The sequence below is a fragment of the Dipodomys merriami genome, unplaced genomic scaffold (assembly GCF_024711535.1).
Source record: "Dipodomys merriami isolate MVZ:Mamm:240054 unplaced genomic scaffold, mDipMer1.0.p SCAF_10, whole genome shotgun sequence".
NCBI classification, from domain to species: Eukaryota; Metazoa; Chordata; class Mammalia; order Rodentia; family Heteromyidae; genus Dipodomys; species Dipodomys merriami.
Window position 1 is genome coordinate 35,154,018 of NW_027202271.1, and position 26,660 is coordinate 35,180,677.

Below are 26,660 nucleotides of genomic sequence, written 5' to 3' on the forward strand. Positions count from 1 at the left end.
TTTGCAGTTAGCAAGTTGTGTGGAAACCTTATAGTGTCCTATAGTGCAAATGATCTTATTTGACTTGTTTTATATTAACCACAAAACCTACATAGCAATAGTAGGCCATTAGTAGTTGAGATAATACTTACTGATCCATCATTTAATGTTTCCTACTTCTCTACTTTCTATTGTTTTTAATTCTCCCAAAATCAATGTTCTCTTAATGTAATCTATAGTAAATTATCTGTGGATTAGTATCATTCCCTTGCCATTACTACTCAGAAAGACTCAGACTATATTGGTCTGTTAATAGGCTGCAGTGGTTCTACCATAAACCACATAGAGTATTGGCTAATTCTGTTGCTGCTAAACACTATCTGTGGGGCCTTAAAGTTGAAACAGTATTTACCTATTATTGAGAGTTAAATCAATGTCAATAACTTAGAATAGTCATTAACATATGGGACATATTAGTGGTAGCCTTTATTAGTGGCATTTGAAATGTGAGTTTGTGGTAGTCATCTACTTTCAGAAGTATAAAACTGTTTAGAATTTGACGAACTGGAAATGTAGCTGCACTGGGTTCATTTCCCTTGAACTTATCCCCCTTCCTTTATCATCACCTTTTGTTCTTAAGGATTTTGTGCTTAGAAAATATAACCATGTTTAATTCTAGAGGCAACAGGCCTACTATATGGCACCTGGTTCTTATTTTCATTATGTTTCCTCAGCACTGTCTTGCAAAGGTAGTCTCTAATGGACTGATGGGACCATTGATACAAACATACATATATATTATGGTGATAATATCATCATAATGCCAATTTAGAACTTAAGGTATATTTTCTAATGATAGTGCAGGGACCTCAGGAGACTACAGGCCCAATTTCCATGCCCCATTTCACACTCTCTTACACTGAATCTGTACTCTTCTTCCTCTTCTTCCTCTTCTCCCTGTCCAAGAAGCAGGTGGTTAAGAAGTCATGACATATGGAGATCTTCACAGTCAGGATAATAACCAAGAGAATTTTCCTCAGTTTCCTCTGGCATCTGACTCTTATTTTCAAATTAACGTTACTGCTGATCCCACTTTTCCTACCTCATAATTCTCTGTCTCCTCTTCAGAGGAATGTATCATTCAGGCTTTCAGCTAGTTTGGCTCCTGTAATAAAGTTTTCAATTTCTTACCCTATTGCCTCTGTTCTTTAAAATCTTGTCAGATTGAGACAAGGAACCCCAAGACCTCTAGATGGTATAATCTTTTTAAAAAATATTTTATTGTTATTAAAATGGTGATGTACACGGGATTACAGTTACATGTAAGCTATTAAGTACACTTCCCTTTTATCCCCACCCTCGGTTATAATCTTTGTTAAAAACTAAAACAGTACATCTTATATAAGAACATTGTAACTTGCTCTCTTCTTTGTTAAGAACTTTTTATTAAAATTTGTATATACTATGTGTGTGTGTGTGTGTGTGTGTGTGTGTGTGTGTGTGTGTGTGTGTGTGTGTGTGTGTGTGTTGGGGGGGTGCAGTACTGGGGCTTTGTACTTAAAGCTAGCACTCTACCATGTGAGCCACAGCTCCTACTTCTGGCTTTTGGTGGCTAAGTGGAGATGAGTTTCACATACTCTCCTGCCCAGGCTAGCTATTAATTGTGATCCTCAGATCTCAGCCTTCTGAGTAGCTGGGATTACGGCCAGAAACCAGCAATTAGGCACTTTTAATTTATTAGATTTTTTTCTTTTGGTGCTGCTTTTGGGGACTTGAATTCAGGGCCTAAGTGCTGTCACTGAGCTTCTTTTGCTTAAGACTAGTGCTCTACCACTTGAGCCAGCTCTACTTCTGACTTTTTTGTTAATTTAGTGGAGATAAGAGTCTTATAGACTTTCCTGCCTGAGATCTGATCCTCAGGTCTCAAGCCTCCTGAGTAGCTAGGATTACAGGCATGAGCAACAGGTACCCAGTTTTGTTTTGTTTTGTGTTCATATTGAGATACTTCAGAAGCATTCTTTTAGTTTTACCAAATGTGATGACGTGAAACAAGCACTGTCAGAAACTGTGAAACAACTAACCGCAATGAGAGTCTACAAATCATTAGCTGAATATTAGCAAGTAGACCTAGACCTACTACAAGGCAAAGGTAACTTTATTCCTCCATTGATTCTACACAGATTTATATGGCTTGGTTCTGATAGTTTTGAAATGTATTTATTCAGATCCATTATGAGAACTAGAGTTTGTAGGGCTCTTTTACTCCTGGGAAATAGGCCTAACTTTACAACTCATCTACAATTCCAAGTTATCAATTAGCTGTCAAGTTTGCTGCTTTAGAAATCAAATAGCTTCTTGAATCCAACTCTAAATCTCCACAGACTTCTTTCTAACCACATCTGAATCATGGTCCACTGTTGCAAAGTGCTGAATTAAATCAACCAGATACTATTTCTGACTATACTCCTCACTGTCAAAATGAAACTTCTAGTGGATCAATTAGGGAGCATATTGATTTTTTTAAAAAGACTCTCATCCTAGATAGAACTTAAAAACCACAAGAGTATCTCTGTATATTTATGGACAGACTTGATCTGTAACTCTGACGGTCTAGGCTTTTGCCAGTGTGGTGCGTGAGTACACTTTGTAGTGAGCTATAGTCTGATTTTAAATGAGTATTCATTGCTTAAGGCCAGTAGGAAACACAAGCTCCATATCTAGCATGTATGTTTTGTTTCAAAAATTGTGTTTGAGCATAACAGACTATAGAGTTTTTTTGATGAATCTTCCATGCTTAACAATAATCTGTACTAGTGATTGTCTACTTTGATGAAACCAACTCAGTAGGGAATTTTAGGCTACATATAATCCAAATGATTAAAAAGAAGACCCTTTGTTCTTTAGTAGTATTTATTAAAAACTTCATAATGTAGTTATATTTTAAATATCCTACTTAAAGGTAGAATTTATTGAGGAATATACTTATTACCTAAAATGAAGAACATCATTGGCTTGATCCTCTACCAATTTATTTTTATTTGAAAAGGAAATATGACTATTTTTACACTGATCAAAGCAAGAAGATAAAAATAAATAACTGCCTTTAAAAATAATCATTACCTATGAGACATTGTAAACTTCAATAAATGATAAATGTTACTACTGTTGCAAACATTTTTGTCATTTCTATTTTGAAATTGCATACAGGCTGAGTTAAACAGGAAAACTGGATGGAATTAGGTTTTACTAAGTGTAGTCTTACCCAAATCAAGTACCAACCTCATTCAATAGCCTTTGTCTGAATGATGTGGTAGAACCCAAAATGAAATCCATCTCCAAATAATGAGTATACACATAATACACATAAATCTTGTAAATCTGCTTGGAAGACATTCTTATAGCTGACTTTTGGGGCTTTTAGAAATAACAAACAGCTTTGCCACTGCTAAAGAAGGAAAAAATATAAAGAAGGGTAAAGGTTTATTGTTGGATGAGTTTTGTGGAAGTTTGCTGTTGTTGCTCTTTTATACAATGTGTGTGTGCATATTTATTTATGTAGTTCTAGGGATCAAAGCCAGGACCTTGGGCATCCTAGACAGGCGCTTGACCACAAGCACTACATCCTTACTCTCCAAATGTTTTAATTCAATTTCCTAAGTTCTTATAGTTGACCTCAGATTTTCTAGTAGAATTCCAGGGATTTTTTTTTTGTGTGTGGGGGGAGAGTGGAGTAGTCAAAGCAATCTTTTGTAAGAAAAGACACCTTTTCAGGTGCGTGGAATTGGTGAATATAGAAAGATGTAATTTTTAAAGGTAATTTTTTTTCTTGAAATGCTTATGTGATTGAGCAATAAAATAAATTAAGCAATTGAACAAACAGTAACTGTTCTTGTTGAAAACTCTCCAGGGGAGATTCTGCTTTGTCTTCGTATGATGGACTGGAAGGTTCCATGGAGAGGAAAACTTGTAAATTACAGTATAAGAGCTAAATAGTGGCAACTGTGACAAAAATATCACACTTCATGTTTTATCGATAACAGATTCATTTTGCATTCTATAATTGTCTCTCTTTGTATATTTGTGTCTATTCCCTTGCTTCCCTCAAACAGAAGCCAGGTACAAAGACTTGATGTTATTATTTTCACTGAACTCTGAGAAGTAGTTGAGAAGTAGAACTATGAGAAGTAGACTAATAGGGTACTTGTGTGAATTGTAACTATTCAGCTTAGAGTCAGGGGTAAAATAAAGATCTTTAAAAAATATACTGCAGAATTTAAACTGATATTCCCAATAAAAAGCGTTTAAAACATAAGGTGGATGCTAAAGAGTATAAAAAGATAGTCTGGAGTAGAATAAAGACAAAGTTCAAGCAATGTTCTAATCTGAAAATTATCAAATTTCATTTGGTGAGAAACTATATGGAGGATTGTGGCTAGAAGATTCCTGCAAAAGTTTAAAGCTAGATTAATGATTTTCATTAAATGTGACTTCTATTCTTCTTGAATTATTCTTGGCAATGTATAGTGATACTTTTCCTTGCCTTGACTGGAAGATGTGAGGTGGTGCTACTGGTGCTATTTAGTTTTTAAGGATAATATTCCTAGACATTAAGGATTGACAGGTTAGTTTTATAGAACAAGAAATTATCTGGCCCCAAATGTCAGTGTGAAGGCTCAGATACCCTTGACTAGATTTAGGAGGATAACAAATGTAGATTTAAGTTAGCACTTAAATCAATCCTTCCTTCCTTCCTTCCTTCCTTCCTTCCTTCCTTCCTTCCTTCCTTCCTTCCTTCCTTCCTTCCTTCCTTCCTTCCTCTCTCTCTTTCTCTTTCTTTCTTTGCTTTAAGAAATAAGTGGGTCAGAAATGGATGTCTATAAAGACTTCATTTTTGCAAGTTCCTTGGGCATGAAGCTCCAAATTGTAATTTTATCTACATAAGAGACTAAAATTTTAGAGCATCTTTCCAGGAAGAGCTGGATCTTGAAAGATTTTGATGCCCTATAGACAGATGTTTGGTAGGTGTTTGAGATGACTAGAATTCAGCTGCCAGAAAGATACAATCGCACATGAAATCAAAGTTTCTTTCACCTGAATGACTTGGGAGTCTTCCTGTTAGAGCCAAAAGAGCTGAAAGGCCACCATTGGGATGCCAAGGCCTATAAATCAACGAGATGGTTGATAGCAAGGGCAGTCTGTGCTGAAGTGATCGATGCTCCCTAAAGCATCAATGGGACATTCATCACTATGATGAGATGTGATTGCTGCCAAGGGTCACGAGCCCTTTGGATTTATCTGACTACTCTCAGTTTTGAATAGTTTCAGCCAGTGAGTTTTCACACCCCTAGTCCCAGTATTATCTTTAAGCTACCTGCTCAACTGTCAAGTCTATGGGCTGCAAATGATGAAATTTGGAAAGTGAACCATCTATCTGCTACTTCGGTAAACATATTCCAATTGTTTTTCCAGGTTCTTCTCACTTACATAATGCTTATTTTCATTCTCCCTTTTAGATTCATGCAATAAAAAGCTAGTAGTTCCGTTCTTCTGTGCTGTTACATATATTTCCCTCTAAGACATATTCATGGGGGAATATGTGTGTGTGTGTGTGTGTGTGTGTGTGTGTGTGTGTGTGTGTGTGTGTGTGTGTGTGTGTATAAATGTGTTGTTTGAAGGGAGGTTATTTGGAAACAAAAGGTTTGTATCAGATGATGCCAGGTTATTATTAGAAAGTTATTATTGGATTAATTAAGATGTCACTGTGCTAAGCAATGCTTAGAACCTCAGTGTGGGCTTTGGAAAGGACAGAATTAACATGATGCAAACTTCTTCCTCCTTAAAATCCTTAGAGGTATCCAGTTATCTGGGACAAGCTTCTGTTTATTCTAAGCAAAAATGTATATTTGCTCCTGCTGCAAACTACCTTGAGGCCAAGAAAATATCAAACCTTATGGATTGTTTTCAAACAAATTCAATCTTGGAAAAAGGTCAGTCTCCAAAATTTTATTTATGTTTTTACTTTTCAAAATCATGTAGCAGAGAGTATCTGTATCCTGAGGCACATTCATGAGCTCCAGGGCTAGGAAGATCATCATCTTTTATTAATAATATTCTAGCTTTTCTGAGGCTCTCTTGCAAGCCTAGCCAGATTCATCCTCTGGACCAATGCTTATTTTAGAGAGAGATGTTGACCTACTTTTATTTTGTTGCTTGAACCCCAAGAGTCTTAAGAGAGAAGAATGTGACCAGCATTTAGGAAGATATTTAAATCTTTTGCTTGAGTTTTATTCAAGAAAACCACAACTGCAGTTGGAAATGACTTGGATAATTATTGCAGATGGTAGGATTTTGTTGATTTTCTGTTAACTCAGAAGAAATTTATTTATATTCAGAAGAAGTTTATTGTAAATCCCAAACAACTATGAGATAATTAAGAATTAACTCTAAGACCAGCTATTAAAATAGGGCAGGTTCCTGAATTTTATCACTGTCCTTTTTCTGTGAAGAACATACATCTACTTAATATCCTTCAGTTGCCATTATATATTGCTAAAGTTGGATGTTTTACTTGACACACTGATCCTCATAGTCCGAGGACATATTGGAGATAGTAATACACATACCCAGAATTTTATGGTTAGGGTTATATTTAATTTTGTTGGTTGACTATTTTTATCTAATTCTCTACTTGAATAATTTAATGCTTAGATAAAAAGCAAATGAATAGAGTTAGATATTTATAGGCCCATACTTACTTGGCACACATAAGAAGGGAGACACATACATTTAAAACTGGTTTTACAAAGCTGATTGCTACTTTGAATATGGTCAGAAAAGACTGAAACTTGGTATGCAAAGTATAGGTTTGTTATAAGAGAATTTATCGCAAAATGTGCTTAAAGAAAAGTCTTAAAATTATCAAGAGGCCTGGGAACATATTCGTCAAAATAATGCTGAAAAGTCTTTCCTGAATTTTATGGCACTGGACACAAAAAGAAAAAAATTGAACTTTATATAAGCAGTAAGGTCATGGTTAGTATTATCAAATAATGATTTAATATGTTTAGAGAGTTAATGCATCAATGAAGCACTGAATTCCCTGACTTCTATCATCTTTGGAAATTTTTATCAGTATGTCTATGCAAAAATGTTAAGTATATTTATGTCATTTTCTGTAAAAAGTTAAATGTTGAATTTGAATGTAGTCTCAATTTATAAAATAATATTTATCTTGCTTTATTTATGACAGATCCTTCCTTAGTCAAGCAGAAGTGTTTATAATACTTATTTTTCCATTTGGTCTTGTGTTCTAAGATCTGAAATCCTGGAAGACAAAATTATACTTCAATTATTTTGTTCCATGTTATTTAAACCATATAAAGATAATGAAAGGCTATTATTATTAAAGGTCCCATTATTATCTATGTAAGTCTGTATATTTCATAAGCTTCATGAAATGAAAAAAACTAGGAAATGAAACAATTTGTTATAAAGCTCTAAACTGTCAACATCTCATGTTTAAATCACATGCTGTCTTCCATAAATAAGATTGTGCTATCTAATCACCTGCTGAATGATGTTGGAATGTTTCATAAGACATGTCAGTTTGGATGAAGAGATTTGCCCTTAGACTGCTTTGATTTATCTGTGACATATACTCACTGCTTTTTACTATGTGAAGACATTTTCCTCCCATGTATTCAGTTTTATAACTAATTTGTGTAAATCATGAAGTTGCAGTTCATATTGATGGCAACATACAAGCACCAGAAAAATGGAGCTTTCTCTATGCATGTTTGAAAGCAGAATAATAAAATCAGTGTGAATTGTTTTAAAAGAGAGAGTATGGCAAAGAGTAAATAGAGGGGTGACTCTGATCCAAGTGAATTCATTCTGCCCATGCATAAAATATCACAATGACACCCCTTTGCACAATTAATATATACTAATGGAAAAAGTAGAGCTTTGACCATGATTGATGAGAATAATGATTGATAAAAATGTCCACACACACTCTCTGCCAGGACATAGTAGATACTCAGTAGAATATTTTAATTGTCCTGTAAGGCTGTCAGGCTAAATTTTCCCTGTGACTATCTTCAATTTAATCTCAGCTTGGGCATACACTTAAATAATTACTATCAATGTCTTTCACACAGACAGCCACATTAGTTTTCGGTTGCTGCTGTAACAAAGGACCACAGACTCAGTGCCTTAAAACCACACCCATTTATTACAGTCCTGAAGGCAGAAATTGAGATGCAGGATCACAAGTCTGGATGCTCTCATTATAATCCCCAAAGACTGATGCCAGTGTTAGATAGACTGTGGTGTTTCTAGAGAATGTGAAGATGAACCCATTTCTGAGCTCATGTTTTCTGTCACTGAATTAATTTCCTTGCAATTGTGGGAGAAAGGGTTGTTGTTCCTTTACTGTCACAACCTGGGCAGTCTGTGCTACAAGATCATTTTCCTTCAGGGGCTTCCCCTGGATTCTGCCCACTCCACCCTCAGCAAAGGTGAGCAAGTCACTTGCACTTCATGTCACTTTGTTTTCCTTTCTGCCACATCTCTGACTATAGCCTGAGAGAGTTATTTACCTTGTAAGGACTGTTTTGGTTATATTAGGCACACTTAGATGATCTAGGGAAATGGTCCTGTTACAAGATTTGCAATCTGCACTACATCTTCAAAGTCCTCTTTGCCATAGGCACAAGTTCTATTGATTGGGGCCTGAGCATCTTTCAGTTGTCATTTCGTCTCTTACAAAGGACAGACAGACAATATATAGAACTCGTCTCAGTTCTCTGTAATTTCCCTCACTGGCTGGTTGTGTGACTTGAATGCTTCTGTTTTCTATTGTTTGCTCATTGGATAGGTTAAACTTCAAAATCAAGTCTTTTCTGGATGGTTACACTTTGAAAAGTTGAACTTGTTTCTATCTTCCCTCAGTCTGTCTTCTTCCTTGTTTCCTTCCTCACTTGACTGCCTTTCTCTGAGCTGGTTAGAATCTCAATTCAGGTGACATTTTTTTTTCACATCTCAATGTAACACCTAACCCACACTAATATGAAGCTATTTGTAATCCTTTTCCCAGATAATGTCTATTTCATTTAGGAAATATGAATGACCATGTTTAATTATAGTGTAATATGCTAACTCCATAGAGAGAGTTCGGTAATAGACAGTAAATGCCCCATTTGCCTTTTCTCAAATCTGAAACGTGTTCAGTTCTGACTTAATCTGCCCTCTGTCACTTGGGTAATGCAGCTTCTTGGCCATAGGCCTGCATTGCTGTGACAGGTCATATAGTTCAGCCTGCTTGGAGGAGCTAATTACCAAGTATTTGTTTAAAATTAAAATGACTCATATTAAATATTTTCTTGAAAGCATTTTAGAAAACTGCCCACCCATTGTGCTTTGACACACACATTTTTCAGAACTGGTAACACAGACTAGAAAGATACAGATAGGAACAGCATGCTGCCAAAAGTATCGTCAAGCAGAAGATGCATTCTCCACGGAGGGAGGAGACCTTTTTCTTTGAGAGATATGCTTGGTTTTCAGTTAACAAGCAATTCTGGGCATTGTTCCAGAATTTAAATTTACAGTGTTGATAGCCACACATGAATCTGAAAGTTGAAAAATTGTATTAACTGTGGTGGATTCCCATAAGACACGGGACCCCTTCTATGCTGGAGCCAAATGGTGATGGGAAAATTTGTGTAGATGTAGCAGCCCTACTAATTTAATAATTTGTTTAACGGATGATTCCCAAATTATGCTTTTCTATGGCCTGTTGCTTCATCTTGAATTTTGCCACTGCTAATACTTTCTCTAGCTAATTTTTTCCCTTGATATTTTTTAAAAGGCTAAATAAATCCTATTCAAAAATATAGCTATACTGACTTGGAAATGGTTGGGTTAAAAAAAAGTAATTGTATTTATTTTTCTGTCAGGGAGATACTATATTTAATTCAAGGACCTTCTATGCTGGAGTTGCTGTGAGTGTATAGACATAGCTCAATGTCTCCCAGTACAGAAAGCTATTGATATGGGAAAATTCCTTGCCCCCAGCCCTAATGTTTCAGGAGAGTTCTGACAAGCCCCAGGTAGTTATGTTAGCCATATGCCTCAGCCACTTTTATACTGATAATAGTAGTTATTTGGATTTGACCCTGAGGATGTTGGCTGGGTACTCTGAAGTGTATGCTAAGATGATGAAACTGGGGAGCTCTCTCTCTCTCTCTCTTTTTTTCTTTTTGCCTGAACTCAGCCTGGGCGCTGCTCCCCAGCTCTTCAGCTAAGGCTAGCACTCTTCTACTTGAGCCACAGCACCACTTCTGGCTTTTTCAGCTTATATGGTGCTGAAGAATTGAGCCCCGGGCTTCATGCATGCAAGGCAAGCACTCTGCCACTGAGCTACCTTCCCAGCCCCTGGGTAGCCCTTCTTTATTAATGGTTCTCAAGATCACTGTTCTTATTCTCCCCATACTCTACTAACCATGGAGGAGGTGGTAATGGTGGTATTGCTGCTGTTACAGTTAATATACACTTTCATTGAGTGCCAGGTGAGAAAAACTCATTTAGATACCAAGTACACATTTAAATTGAACTATTCATACTGTGGTAAATCATTATTCCCTAAAATGTGTCCAATTCAGTGTTATTAAAACTTCTCTGACAGAGTTGCAAATGATTTGGTATTCTGATTTTCCTTTCCTTGGCTGCTTTTTCTCTTCCACAGGAGGTAACTAGTAGGGGAAAATGAAGAAATGAGTATTTTTATTTCTGCAATGCTTGTTAGATATGGCTCGGGATGTTAGTGTCATGTAGGAATAAAGACACCAAACTGAAAGGAACTCAGAAAGGCAAAGTTTACTTCTGCAGAAGGGTGGGCCATCAGCCAAAAATCTGGCAAGGAAGCACTCTGAGCAGACAGGCTGCTCCCTTTTTATCCCTACTCCTCTGGTCCAATTGGCCAACCTGAGACTCACAATCTGCTTGTGATTGGCTAATATGAAGAGGGTAGGGTATATAAAAGACTTTAAAATAATATTAATAGTAAGTAATCTCAAAACATATACCCTCTGCTTAAGCAGCTAAAACTATACTGTCTTGAGCAATCAGATGGATACACAAGCAAGCTCAAAATATACACCCTCTGTATGAACACACAGTCTATGGTGTTTTAAAAACTCCTTTTTTATATTTTTCCTTTCTTTACTTGCTGATACTGGCTTACCAGAATATGATAATCAACAAGAGCCAAGTCACCTGGCCCAAGGAAGACGTTTTCAGGCAAACAATTCTCATAACATTGACAAAAAGGAAACAACCTACTTTGATAGGAAATATGAATTTTCTTATATGAATCTTCACTTCCTTTGAGTAAGGAACACTTATGGGAATGGCAATTTTACTATATCTTCTTCTGTATTCATTTTCCAGCATGAGCTAATTGCTTACTTTTTTCATCTTTATTTTTTCATTTTCGATTTGGTGAAATATAATAAATCGATCTGTTTCTGCTGAAGAATGTGAATGTCATGACTGAAAATGACCATTTTGATGGTCTATAATTTCCTTTATCTTTAGATTGCCAGATAATTTTAGCTGATTCTTAATATATTTACCTTTTGAGTATACCTTTCTTTAATCTTTGAATCTGAAGGATTTCTCTGTAATTAACGAGTCTCAAGTTTGTTATGGGTTGTCTTCAAGGTCCCCAAATATATTCTGGGTGTATAAAAATCTTAAAAATGTATGGGGGGGGCAGACTGGTTTTTTAAAACTTCAGGGAAAATAGTCTAGCTGGATTTTATGAAGTCAGATAGCAAAAAGGTTAAAAAATGGAGCATAATATCATTCTCATTTGTTTATGTTGGAGAAAAAATATCTTACAATGTTTCAATATTCAGTAGAGAATGTTACTTTAAGTGAGATAATACTTTAAAACAGGTCTCAGTTTAGATTCTCCATAGGTGAATATTGATCCACATAATACATGCAGAGGTTCTTCATACCTTTCAAGACTAAATATATTCAAGGAAATATAAGGTGAATAAAAACAACCGTAAATTCCCTTTATAGAGCTTTTTAAACTTGTGTTTTCCAGAATTCTTTTCTGTGAATGATAGCAGTTGGCTTTAGGGGTCGTTATTAGTATTTTCTACTTAATTTCTGATATGCAAAAGAGAAAATAGCATCATCCTCTGATATATTCCCAAGGACAGGTTATCGGGTCTTCGCTGGGGAATAAAGTTATTACAGAATGTTATACTTGAAGCTGTTGAAATTGCAATTATTGAAAGAAATAGCAAGAATAGTTTATGCTCACCACCAAATCTTATTATTTTACATAGAGTAGACTCATGGTATCCATAGGTCTATGGTTTCAGTAAGATTTTCATCAGAAAAAAATGCTCAGGATGTATAGAGCTCAGTACTCTAAAATTATTTCAATCTCTCTATCTTGCCCAGGCAGTCAGTCTGAACATCTATAATTTAATAATATCTTTGCCTATTTTGGTCTTTAGAAGGGATCTGCATGCCTTGACTTATGACCCAGATGAGGCATAGCATCTTAGATCTCACCCTCTCAGTCATCAAGGATCCTTATTATTCTGTTAGGTTTATCTGAACAATCTTACCTCCAATCCATAACTCAGTGGCAATTGCAAAGGTCCTTTTTTACTATTTAATATAATTTTATCATTCAGGTACTATGATATGGAGAGTTTTCAGAGGCCATTATTATTGTGGATACCAATAGTTTCAACTTTACTGTGCATTAACACTTTGTTCTTCAAAAGGTTTTGTTTGTTTGTTTGTTTGCTTGTTTTGCCTGTATTGGAGCTTGAATTCTGGGCCTGGGCTCTGTCCCTGAGCTTTTTTTGCTCTACCACTTTGAGTCACAATGCCACTTCTGGCTTTTTGGTTTTTTTTTTTTTTTTTTTTTTTTTTTTTGAGTTCGGTTGTGGGGCCTGAACTCTGGGCCTGGGTGCTGTCCCTCAGCTCTTCAGCTCAAGGCTATCGCTCTACCACTTGAGCCACAGCGCCACTTCTGGCTTTTGCTTATGTGGTGCTGAGGAATCGAACCCAGGGCCTCTGGCATGCAAAACAAGCGCTTTACCACTGAGCCACCTTCCCATCCCACTTCTGGCTTTTTCTGAGTAGTTGATTGGAAGTAAGAGTCTCACAGACTTTCCTGCTGGGTTGACTTTCAACCATGATACTTAGATCTCAGCCTTCTGGGTAGCTAGGATTATAGGTGTGAGTCACTGGCACTTAGCTAAGTTTTCTTTTTTTTTTTTTTTAACCAAGAATTTTGCATATAACCATCAGTGGAAGAATTGGCCAACTTTTTTGTTAATATTTGCCATTTCTAATATACATTAGTATATTTTTCTCATTTTAGGAATTAAACACTTTTTTATTTTCTGTATTGCTAGTTATGGTGAGCTTCTTTGTTGGCATATTGCCCTTTTGCAAAATTGTTGTTTTCTTACATGATATATTACCATCATACAAATATAGTTGGGTTATTTGGCTAAGAGTATTTCCTTATGTCTTCCCATATACATAGTTTAGCGGTATATCCTTTTTTTCTGAGATTAACACTTTTTTCTCCAGAAATCCTTAACATCATTTGCAAACTGAAAGACAGTCAGTATGAAACCAAGTCAGATTTCTTATTAAATGAAGTTAATCCAGCAAACTACTATGCATATACTACTACTCTGAGTAAGTGTATCTTAAGTATTTGAAATATATACAGCTCCTCAAAACATTTAGGTTATACATGATTATAGCAAGAACCCTGTGGCCGTTTAGTTTTACTGAACAGGCACTCTTCCTGAGTTGCCTGATTTCATGCAAGTTCTATTTGCATTATTTCTACTTTACTCCCATAATCTCTTACATGATCCTAAAGGAAAGATAATTGTGTACCAGCTGCAAAATCACAGGAGCCAGACTCATATCTCCAAGGCATCCCTAGAGGGAAATACCCAAATAAATCGCATAGATTTCATAACCTTTCTTTATGCATGGACCTCTTTGAGAGTTTCAAGACAATTACAGATTTGCAACCAGCATCTATCTCCCAAGCACATACAATGTCATCACAGTCCCCTTGTGTTCAGGTTGCGCACTTAGTCTGTTTTCCAAATGTAAATGTCTGATGTACAAAATAAAAATGAAACTGATTAGCCTCTATAGGAAACTACAGTTCCTGTTATGATCTGACCCCTGCATACTTGCCTCTCCATATTAATTTCATGTGATTCTCTCCTCCATCAACATTGCACTACTTGAAATTCTTCAGCTGGATGACATTCTTATCAGTTAACTCTGAGATGCTGGCTGCAGGAAACTGACATCTACATATTGATGTCTGATATGCATTGTAAAAGGTATAATACTGTGTGTTTCTTTTCCCAAATGCTTTAGATAGCTTACAGTGCCATTTATCCTCTCTTTTTTGTTCTTAGTTGTTATTCATTACCTTTAAATAGCTCTCATACTGGTAACCTTTGACCAGAGAAAACTGTTTATTCTGTAAGGGTAGATTCTTTGCCATGGTTATTTGCTCTTTTTGTTTTTAAGAAAATCTCATTTCTTGATCCTTTGTAGTGTTTTACAAGTCTCACACTTGAGTCGTTTTGAAATGGCGCCTAGATTTGGATGCATTAGATTTAATCAGCATCTTCTTGGCTGCAGGTATGCAAAGATGTATTGAAAGTTGATAAAGTTGTCTTAGACTTTTTGTGGTCTAGCTATTACAGAATACCACAGGGTGGCTAATTCATAAAGAAGTTTAGTTTGTATGTGTCTAGCAGCTTAGACGTTCTACAGCTTGTTAGCAGCATCTACCTGGCTGTGGGTAAAGACCTTCTTACAGCATTCTACCATAGCAACTGAACAAGAGGATTTGAGCAAGAAAGCAAGAGAAAGCCAAGGAAGATCAAGTTGCTTCTCTAACTAAACACTTTCCTCTACAGGCTAATTCCCTATCATGAGAGTTCATGAGAGTGACATTAATTCCTTCATGAGGGTTCCACCCTCATAAAATAATTCACATTAGATCTCACCTTACAAGTCATGTGGCAAGAAAATTAAGGTTCCATTGGCTATACATAGATATATATATCTATATATACAAACATATATTTGTATATATCTATATCTATCTGTCTGTGTGTCTGTCTGTGTGTCTGTCTGTGTGTCTGTCTGTGTGTCTGTCTATCTATCTATCTATCTATCTATCTATCTATCTATCTATCTATCTATCTATCTTCAAAGCTTGTATTCAGCCACTTGAGCACACCTCTACTTCTGAAATTTTTTGTGATTAGTTGGAAATAAGTCTCACAAACTTTCCTTAGGTTTGACTTGAACCATGATCCTCAGCTCTCAGCCTCCTGGGTAGGTAGGATTACAGGATGAGCCACTGGTATGCAGCATGTTTTTGTTTTGTTTTAAGAAAATCTTTTGCAGGTGGCTCACTCCTGTAATCCTACCACTCACTAGACTGAGAGCTGAGGATCACATTCAAAGTTAGCCCAAGCAGAAAAGTCCCTGTGAGATTATTATCTCTAATTAACCACTCAAAAAACCAGAAATGGTACTATGGTTCGAGTGGTAGAGTGCTAGCCTTGAACATAAAGATGCTCAGGGACAACACCCAGGCCCTGAGCTCAAGCCCTACAACTGACAAAAAATAAATAATTATTACATTCTATTTTATTAGTTAATTTTTGAGCTGGTCTTGGGGCTTGAACTCAGATCCTGGGCCCTGTCCCTTGAATTTCTTTCTCAAGTATTTGGTGGCAAGAGACACAGACTTCTGATGAGACACAAAGGATTTTATCATTTAGAACAGTAGTATCAGGAGTGTTAGCATTTGCAGTTGATATCTGGGTCCTTCTTAACAATATGACAATGAAGAGAACAACTCCAGCCAACATTTTGGAAACTTTTTCTAATATATTCTAAGCAAACCTTCTTGACCTTTGCTTTGGACGTAAGTATTATCTTTATTATACTAGACAGTAAACAAACCTGCCCTTTGCTCTAGTGAGAGGTTATGTTTCTATCTTCCCAGCCTATTTCTTCACAAACATCCTTGAAAAAAAGTTAGTTCAAAACAAAGACTGTTACTGCTTCTGCTTGCAAGACATGTGCAAGTGCCAAGGACTTATGGAAGATGGTCTTCTAGTCATATCCACACTTCATATTCACAGCATCTTGGCTCCTGGAGTATTTTCCCCTGAGTATGTCATTCCATTGGGCACTCTAATTAATTTGGCTGGCAGAAGCTGGACCAAATCTGTTTAATTTGTCTCATACAGTATTTAATTATGGCTTTTATCTGTAGGATTCCAAGTGGCATGATGAGGCTAACTTCATCCCCCAGGGTTACCACCATGTGCCATCCAGGATTCTCTAAACTCAGTGAACTGAGAAGATTCCACAAACATTAACGTCTATCTTAGAAAAACTGGTTGCTATTAGCCTCTGTGTGATTAGCCTTTTCACTCGGTTTCCGGCATCAACCCAGGCAGAGCAGGATGTATTAAGGTGGTTAGGTATCTCTGCCTTGGACCAAAGTAAGTCTATGGCAGTGAGCTGAGGCTTACCTCAACAACTTCCAAGGTCCAGACAGTATCACTGAGCATTTCAGTTAAAATCAGGGACAAATTTCATAGCACATTTAGATGGCTCCTGTGGTAGGGACAACTATCTATAGGCTGTGCATAAACATCAAGTAGGTTGTGTCAATGTAATAAGTAAGGGTAACCTGAGTTTAGATGGGTTTCTGCAGTTGTCTGAGAACTCTGTGACCACCTGCTGGTGTTTCTATTAAGCACTGAGACACCTTAAACATTTCTGTGCCTTCCCATTTTTAACAGAATCTATAAGTCTCTGTGTGATTTGGCTTTTGTCTATTATTTTTTTCCTTTTGTGAGCTTTCAATGACTCTTGAACTCTGAGCCTCACATTGGTGCTTAAGAGTTTTTGATCAAGACTAGCATTCTATCACTTGAGCCATGTCTCTGCTTCTGTCTTACTGTTCGTTAATTGGGGAAGAGTCTATTTTTCTGCTTGGGCTGGCTTTGAATTTCAGTCCTCAGTTCTCTCAGCCTGCTGAGTAGCTAGGACACAGATATCCACTCTGCTTAGCCTTTATCTTTTCAGTTTGTCTTACCTTAAAATTCTCATTCTTCATCTTTTTTTAAAGACCTTTGATTCATATGTTCCCTTTTATCACTTACCTGTGTAAATTAGGCCTTGTATATAAAATGCTTTTTGCATCAATATCAGCGTAATTAACTTCCTCTGACTCCCTGCACCCTGTCCTATCTTTATCATCCTGGTTTTACTGCCTTGCACTTTTGTGGTATTCTGTATTGTCCATATTATTTATCACACATTTAGTGTGTATGTGTGTGTGTGTGTGTGTGTGTGTGTGTGTGATTTCATTAGTGCTTGTCAATGCCATATTGTATGTCTTATGATAGATGTCAGTGCCTGTAATTTTGCTCACCATTATATTCCTTCACTCATCTAGTACATGCCTAGGAAATAGTAGCTAGGTAAGTGCTTGTGAAATGTATTTGCTAATGCATTTTAAATGATCTGCAAAGGATGGTAGTGTCAATCCTTGAGGATGTATCTCTCATACTCCAAAGCTGACTAATAACAAGGTGGTCTGGATGGGTTGACCAGCAAGGAAGTTCTACTAGAAAATCGCCACATAAAAATGCAGTATATGGGCACTGGTTGCCCATGCTTGTAATCCTAGCTACTCGGGAGGTTGAGATTTGAGGATCATGATTCAAAGTCAGCTGGGCCAGGAAAGTCCATGAGACTCTTTTCTCCAATAAATTACTCAAAAAAGGTGAAGTGGAGCTGTGGTTCGAGTGGTAGAGTACTCTCCTTAGCTGAAGAGGCTCAAGAAAAGAGCCCAGGTCCAGAGTTCAAGCCCTCCCAAAAAGCAGGTGGGTTTAGGTAAGGAAGCACCAAGAGATACAGAATGAAACTTCTGGAGGCTACACCATGTACTATTTGCTTCTCTGAGATCAGCAGCAGTCTACTGAATGGGCAGACAGCAATTAATCACGAGGTGATATAACTTATAACTGACCCCCCCCAGGCTTCTTAGAAGGCTTAATAATCCTTTGTAGAATCAGGATGTAGCAAAGATCTTTGATGATTCAATTCTTCAGTTGTTCCTCAAGGCTTTCAATGTGGCTAAGGCCTCACAGTGATTTGTTGGAGTTGGGTCTTTTCAGTTTGATAAAGAAGGATGGGAATGTTCCAGGAAGCTACCATACCACACATGCCTGGGTGTTCTTTTCTATTTCACCTACTCTTGGTTTTATCTTGTTATTTGTAGTAGTTTATTGAGCCTTCAAAATGTCAATTATTTCCCCACTTGTCCAAAGTTTCTCCAGTTGGGTCAAAGTTAGAAACTCTTCTCTATATATTTGAGCAGCACAGTGTGTGGGAGGTACATAGCAGGAGTTCATTTCCTTCTGTGTGAGCTCTGGACAATGCTTGCTTGGTTACAAACAGGCTTGGCCTCCTCAGGCTGGTTATTTGGGTATTTGCAGCGTTTCTCCCACCCTCAGCCTCCTCCTGGGGGTAGTGAGGCTTGGGTGGTGGTTGTGAAATCGGTATGAGATGGTGATTTAGGAGGCATGGAAAGTGACTGGCACATTAGTTATGACTTGATGAGTGCTCATTTTCTAACACTTACTTAGGAATATAATAACCTTTCCTGTCTCATTTTCATTTGTCTAGGAATCTTAACGCAGTCATAATGTTAATAATTACATGTAATTTAAATTTGAGAAGTTTGCCTGAGATTTCCTTTTCATGACCTACAGCTTCTTTGGAATTTATTTTTGTGTTTTTATTTTGGTCATTTGTGGGGCTTGACTTCAGGGCTTGAGTTCTGTCCCTAAGCTTTTTCACTCAAGGCTCTCTACCACTTTTGAGACACAGTGCCACTTCCATGGAATTTATTTTATGTATCCCAGACCGGCCTTAACACTGCCGCCATCTTGCCACTGCCTTAAAAGGGCTGGGATTGTGGGCATGAACCATCATATCCAGCTATCTCTTTGTAAATTTGAACTATATCCTCTTATCTAGGGGCCTGTAGTGAAGAGAGCAACTATAGGATCATGTCTATGGATGTCACATATGGCAGTGATGTAACTGATTGTTCTCCCTGTTCTGTCAGCCAGTATTTAGCATCAGAGCTCCATATAGATACAAAAGCTAGAATCCTCTGTGTCCCAGAAATAGTGTGAAGAACTTACTCTTCTCGCTTTTTATCATAACAGACTTCATTAGTGGTTACCAAATATTGTTCATGATCAGCGTGGAATGGTGTCATGTTCACCATGCCCCAGATGTGCACCATGAAATTCTTGAAGCTATTTTATGACTTGGGAGCCATAAGAATTCAAAGCTGCTTCTTTTTGGTATCTATTGATTTCCCATTGAAGTCTCCTTTGAGGCTTCATATTTGACTTTGAGATTTTGTTTAACGGGGAGCTTTTTCTAGTAGGACAGTGGGAGAGAGAGGGAGAGAAAGAGATGATAACACACAAATATGATTTAATGTATCTATCTATATCCATATAATAAGCTTTTAGCAGTTACCTCCCAAGGCTTTGGTTTCATAGGTCAGCCATTATCTTTATTCTCCTAACTAGAGGTACTTAATTCTTACACGAAGGTAATGGACTTGGTTAGTTGGACCCATTCACTGGGTCTTTGTCATTATTTTTACTTATTCTTTACTATGTATTTTCAATTCACTTGATGAAGATGGTTTTGAATTCCCCAACGCTATCAAAACAAAGAATGGATAAATGCCCTTCTTATTGCTTTTAAACCTCAGGGATAATCAGGTACATTACAACTCTGTTAAGCTCAAGGCAATTTAATAACTTCCACACTCCAATCATAAAAACATAAAAAACAACTAGGACAGTAGCAAGTTAAGTAGGGCATTTCCTTTCTAAACATCCAGAAGTACCAGCAGTAGACTGAACCAGGATGGAACTAAACTCCCATTCATATACCTTTACCTTTTCAGACAGTTAAGATGAGGAAAAGCTCTTTGTAACAATTGACTAGTTTACTTTTGAGATTTACAGATTGCTTTCCTTCAATATGATGTGTGGATGATTACAGTTATACTTAAATCTGGTTTATAGGACAATAAGATTATGTCCGTGTAAACCTCTGGGTATGGGACTGTTGCTTTGGGGGAAAGAAACGGAAATGGTCTAACACTTGGTCTACATTCCCAACCTTACTTTAGAAAGCTTAAAATTTGGCTATTAATTTTGAAATATATATGGTAGATGTTTAGTGTTAGGGCTTATGATATTAGAATTATTACCTCTGTTAGTAAATTCAGTTTCTTTCCAAGTTATAATCTTTTATATTGCCTGTTCCCCAAACCCCTTACCATTTTTTTATTTTTTATTTTTTTTGTCGGTCGTGGGGCTTGAACTCTGGGCCTGGGCGCTGTCCCTCAGCTCTTCAGCTCAAGTCGAGCGCTCTACCACTTGAGCTACAGCGCCACTTCCGGTTTTCTGGTGGTTTTTTGGAGATAGGAGTCTCACGGTCTCTACTGCCCGGGCTGGCTTTGAACCACGATCCTCAGATCTCAGCCTCCTGAGTAGCTAGGATTACAGGCGTGAGCCACCAGCGCCCGGCCCCCTTACCATTTTTTGCCCACCCTTCCTTCATGTTTGTATTAACCATTGTTTTATTCTCTATGTTTTTTTTTTTTTTTTTTGGTTGTGGGGCTTGAACTCTGGGCCTGGGCGCTGTCCCTCAGCTCTTCAGCTCAAGGCTAGCGCTCTACCACTTAAGCCACAGCAACACTTCCGGTTTTCTAGGGGTTTATTGGAGATAAAAGTCTCATGGACTTTCCTGCTCTGGCTGGCTTTGAACTGTGATCCTCAGATCTCAGCCTCCTGAGCTAGGATTACAGGTGTGAGCCACCAGCGCCTGGCTTGTGTCAGGTTTTGATCTTCCTTTTCTCCTTCTCCTTCCCCTTCCTAACTCAGAACTGGGAAACCACACCATACTATTATTACTTTTCTGTGTTTAGTTTATTTCCCTTAGCATAATGTTTTCTAGGTTCTTCAATGTTGTGGCAAATTGAACTATTGAACTATTTCATGATATGTATATACATAGAAATATCTAGTCAGGTCTTTTGCCTATAATTTTTAAATGGTTGTTTATTTCTGCTATGAACTCTTATTTTGGATTGTACCCTCTTATATAGAATTGACATATGTTTACTCCCAATCTGTAGACTGCCCTTATATTTGTTCATTGCTTTCCTTGCTTGCGGAAGCCTTATATAACCACGGTAGTCTAAGCTTTTAGTGTAGTATCGAGGAAATCATCACTAAGTCTTTTCATTTATGTTTTTGTCTAGTTTCAGATTTTCACTTAGACCTCTTATTTGAGTTGATTTTTTTTAACATGGTATATGACAAGGAATTTCTGAAAAAGGGCTGACATTGAAGCTCAAGTTTCTTTTTTTATTATTATTATGAAAATACCGTACAGAGGAGTTACAATTACATAGGCAAGATAATGAGTACATTTCTTATCAAGCATTGTTGTTTCCTCTTTTGTTTCCCCTTCCTGTCCCTTCCCATATCCGGCCCCCCCCACCAATATACCCCTTGCTCCCTTTCCCCCCCTCCCTAAGCTCAAGTTTCATAACAGTCCTACACAGCAGGGTTTCCTGAACCTCTATTGAGCTGTGTTTAGAGACACATCTAGGATCTGCTGCAACCCACAATATGTGTGGCTAAGGCATTCTTAAAAGGAATTTTATGTTAGAATAAAACTTCTATCCACGAAGTTATCCACGGCGTACTTTTGGACCTTGATTGAAACCCAGGGGTTCAGAAAAAATGGCATTGCTATTTTTATTTCATTAATTCTTTTTCTTGATGTGTTGTGTTTTTGTACTTTATGTGTACTTAGCATCTCTAGGCACAATTTTATTGACTTCTAAACTAAGCAAATAGAACACAGTGATGGCATAAAGTGCTAAGTGAGCAAGCCGCAGGGAGCACATTATCCCGAGGCTCTTTACTCCCTCCCTAAGCTCTGACTGCCAATTTGCTTTCAACTGCATTTCAGGAAGCTGGTTATGGTCCACCAAGTTCTAAATAATCTGGGCCTTGTTCACCTCAGAAATGAGCTCCTTTCTATGGTGTCACTGCAATTAATCATGGCCTATCATACTCTTATCAAACATGGAAGCATTCTACAAATACTTCATCTGATGATCTCTTCCTACAACAAGGACTCCCTTGTTTCTAGAGAGGCAGTGTGAGACTGATAGGAGCAGAACTGTTTTGTAAGTGCATAATATGCACGGTAGTTGTGCGATGTTGGTCAACTTTCTACAGCCAAGGCTTTTGTTAATTACAAAAACAACAGCACACTACTATGTTTCAGGTATAGTTACACCTTTACAAACACTAATGTTCTAACTTTAACAAGCACTACTTTATTTTCAGTTATTCTACCTAATCCTATCCTGTAGTTAGTGTCATGATCTCCATTTGATCAATGATGAAACTAAGGAAAAACACTGCCCTTATGATTCTCAGATTCCTCAATTGTAAAATGAGTATCATCACAGTGATGACTTGTAAATAGGAATGTGGTAAAAAAGAGAAAAATGAGGTTCCGTGTGTGTGTGTGTGTGTGTGTGCATGCGCGTGTGCGTGCACACACGTGTATAGGCATGGAGCTTGACCTCAGGACCTCTTGCTCTCTCTTTTTCATGTGTTTGTTTGGTTTGCTCATTTCTTTTTCTTTTTTCTTTTTGGCTTGCTCATTTCTGATGCTCTACTACTTGAGCCACAGTTCTTGTTTTGGCTTTTGGTTGGTTAATTGGAGATAAGAATGCTGCGGGTTTTTCTTCTGGGCTGGCTAACCATGATTCTAAGAACTCATCTTGTGAATAGCTCTGATTATAAGCATGAACCACTAGTTCCTTGTGTATATGTATGTGTGCAAATGCATGTATATTTACAAATAAAAGTATACAATATACATAAGGATATATATGCATACAAGTATTCACTTACATATTGTGTACCTTATATATTATGTGCATATACACAATATACAGACATAGAACATACACACATTTGAGCATGGGCATGTTTAATTGAATTTGAATGGATAGTTTAGGGTTTTATTATAAGCTTAGATAACTTCATAAAGCTTATGCATTGATGTTTGAATGCGTATGCATATGCATTTAATCTAAACGCATGCATTTCATCTACATGGGCAAGGATATGGCTTTTTTGCTCATTTGTGAAGAAGATGATTCTTACTGCCAAACAACTTGAAAGTTTGGGTATGCATAAGGGATTTGGAGCAGTGACTTCATTACACTTTACCTACGGTTACAGTGGTGCGAGGCTGTGTCTCCTTGACTGTTGTGTGAGTGCTTATGCTAAAGCTAAGACTCACTGGACCCTTGGTTATGACAAAGTGTACTGAGTCTGGTGTTTGTGGCTTCTGCCTATAATCCTAGCGACTCAGGAGTGTGAAAGGTGAGATCTGAGGATCACAGTTCAAAGATAGCCTGGGCAGGAAAGGCTGTGAGACTTATCTCCAATTAAGTTCCCCAAAAGCTGGAAGTGGAGCTGTGGCTTGAGCAAGAAAGCTTAGGGACAGCATGTAGGCCATGAGTTCAAGGCCCAGGACACACACACACACACACACACACACACACACACACACAAACACACACACACACACACACACACACACACACACACACACACACACACAGTGTGTTGTTAACATTTGGAAGAGCTTAGTCAAAAGGTACATTCTTAATGCTCTACTGTGTTTCAGTTACTGTAGTAAAAATGGAGAGGAAGTGGCCCTGGTTATTTGGAAAAATCTTTGTTTTCCTTTGCTCTTGTCTCTGTGGTAATGTCTAGTTATTTTAAGGCCTGGAAATGGACTCTGGAAGAGGTAATTGGCTTTGTATACAAATGTGCAGCAACCATAATGAAATCAATGTTTTGTCCAGTTCTCTCTTAATTGCAGGACAACATGTGTCTTGGCATGTAATTGCAATAATTTGAAACAAAGCACCATTTAATCAGAAAATATCTGATAATTAATCATTTCCTACTATCTGCATTTTTTCCTTTCAGCTTGTTGTAAAAACAGAGGCTTACAAACATTTACTGTTGCTTAGTAACACATGTTAGTGCTACAGCTTCTGTTCACTCAATCTTTCATGTAATAACTATTTTTACCTCCATGCTATTTGACCCTTCAGTTCCATGCAAAATCTAAGATTGGTGATTGCCAAGAGCAGCTAAGAAAAGAATGAGATTCTGTGAATTTGAGTCCGTCTAGCTTCACAAACACCTATCTATCAAAAATAACAATAGGTGCACTGTCACATTGAGATGTCCAGACTCTAGGGAGAAGAATAACAAAGCATGAACAACAAACAAAACCAAACATAGAATAAAAAAATCTCCACAAAATCCCAGAGAGACTGACAATCGTGAAGATATTGTAATCCTCAGTCCCTATTTTATGAAAAAGGAATCTGACTAATCTTCTTTAGATATACCTTCCATAAGTAATTATATGAAAAGGACAAAAGAAAACATTGATATTAGAAAAGTCTCCCACTGCTACATATAATGCCTATCTTTTTTCTCTTAGAAGAATATGATTCTTTTTGTAACTTCTTTTATGCTTTGATTCATATGTAAGGAATCCCAGTTGATTCTTATGTGTAGTTGAACACATAAGAACATTGCTCTTTTCTTTTGAGAATCTGGTGAGGTATTGATTTAAAGATGTAATGTTTGTGCCTCTTCAGGTGATACTAGCAGTTCTGCTTCTTGAATTACTCTGGAAAGAATAGTCTTACAGTTTATCAAGTGTACACATGGACCTCTTAATGATACAGATGCTTTGGTGTTTAGGTTTATAGTGTGAGTACTAATCTACATGGTTGAAACATGCCAAGTATTAGTAGAGCAGGATCCATGTTACTTTTAATCATGCATAAAAGCAAAAAGCAAATAAGCAAAAAAACTATGAACAGATAGAGAATTTCCCTACAAATATGTTGGCAAGTTTGGGCATGTTTGATGTCAACTACTGACCTCAAGAATTCTTGATAATCTTCTCTAACAAACACATTTTGAGGAAACCTAAGTAATCTCTACTCCAATCTCTAATCCATGGTTTGGTCATTTAAAATCCATTGCACCTATTTGCTGAACTTGAGTATGGAAAGTCTGTGCTGATGATGAGCAAGAATAGTATCTATCTACTGGTGAGAAAAGAGCACACCAGAGATTTGAGATAGAATGGACACACTGATTTGTTTTGTATACTCTGCTGCAATGTAGGTTCTTACTGAAAGCCTTTGATTCTATATACAGCAATAAGAATCAGAAACCTCTCCCGAAGACTCATGCCACATATTACATGATTTCTCTTGATACTTGCTCTTCTGTTATGATAATTCTGACACTGAAATGCTCCCCAAATCCCCCAAGGCTCATGAACTTAATATTCTCTTCTCCTGAAGCTCTTTACCCAGATCTACCAAGTCAAGTTCTTTTCTGTGGTTTGGTGATCAGCTTAAACCTCTCTCTCTCTCTCTCCTCTCTCTCCTCTCTCTCTCTCTCTCTCTCTCTCTCTCTCTCTCTCTCTCTCTCTCTCTTTCTCTCTCTCTCTCTCTCTCTCTCTCTCTCTCTCTCTCTCTCTCTCTCTCTCTCTCTCTCTCTCTCTCTCTCTCTCTCTCTCTCTCTCTCTCTCTCTCTCCATGGATTCTTCCTTTCCTTTCCTTACTCTGAATGAAGACAGCACTTGTGTCGAATCTGTTTGGGCATGTCACACATCATTGTCTGTGTTTACTCTTGTATATCTATTTCCATTCTACTACTAGAATAAAAGATACAAGGGAGTAGGGAGCTTGCCTCTATTGGGTGCTGTGTTCCCTGCATAGATAAATGCTTCACAAATAATCATTATTTTCTTCCAGCCATGGGGATTGAGCCATTACCTTATACAAGTTAAGCAAGTGCTTTAGACTGCCTTTATAAATCCTTAGCCCTTAACAAATAATTCTGGAATAAGTCCAACATCCCAGAAAACAAACAACGCAAGGATTTCATTTATACCTGTTTGTGAGTAGCAATAATACTGTCAGTAGGATACTTAATATATTTTGAAGGCCATGGACCACCATTATCTTCAACACATAGCTTTGCCTATGTTTTTGAATTGGTAGTTCCCAAATAATCTCATTATTTAGGCACTATCATTATGCCCATATTATAGATATTGAAAGCGATTGAGAAGTATTTCTTCTACTTCTCAAAGCTTTCAAAGATGCCAATAAATAAAGAAAGGATTAAGTGTATACATGCGATCAGATCTTAAAGACCTGGCAGCTCTGTATTTCATGTCTTGAGGCATTTTTTTCCTCTGGGAAATGGCACCATTTCTGAGCTTTGCTGTCTCACAAATAAATAAATTGTTTTTTGGGAGCACAATTTGCTGTGATCACTTTGGAATTCCATTTTGAGTAATAAGGAGGGATAAAA

At 37.3% G+C, this 26,660-nt stretch overlaps 1 protein-coding gene across 4 annotated transcripts in view; it reads left to right on the plus strand.

Moving 5' to 3' along the window:
• The window catches only part of Nav3 (neuron navigator 3), a 660,839-nt gene that overhangs the window by 103,666 nt on the left and 530,513 nt on the right, over positions 1-26,660 (plus strand). Inside the window, exon 1 of one of the 4 annotated variants that reach the window (XM_069989125.1) lies at positions 5,942-5,966. The exons of the other annotated variants lie outside the window; for them this stretch is intronic. The gene's annotated coding sequence lies outside the window, so the exon portion shown is untranslated. Of the gene's footprint in view, positions 1-5,941; positions 5,967-26,660 lie in introns of those variants that run through there. 4 annotated transcript variants of the gene reach the window in all.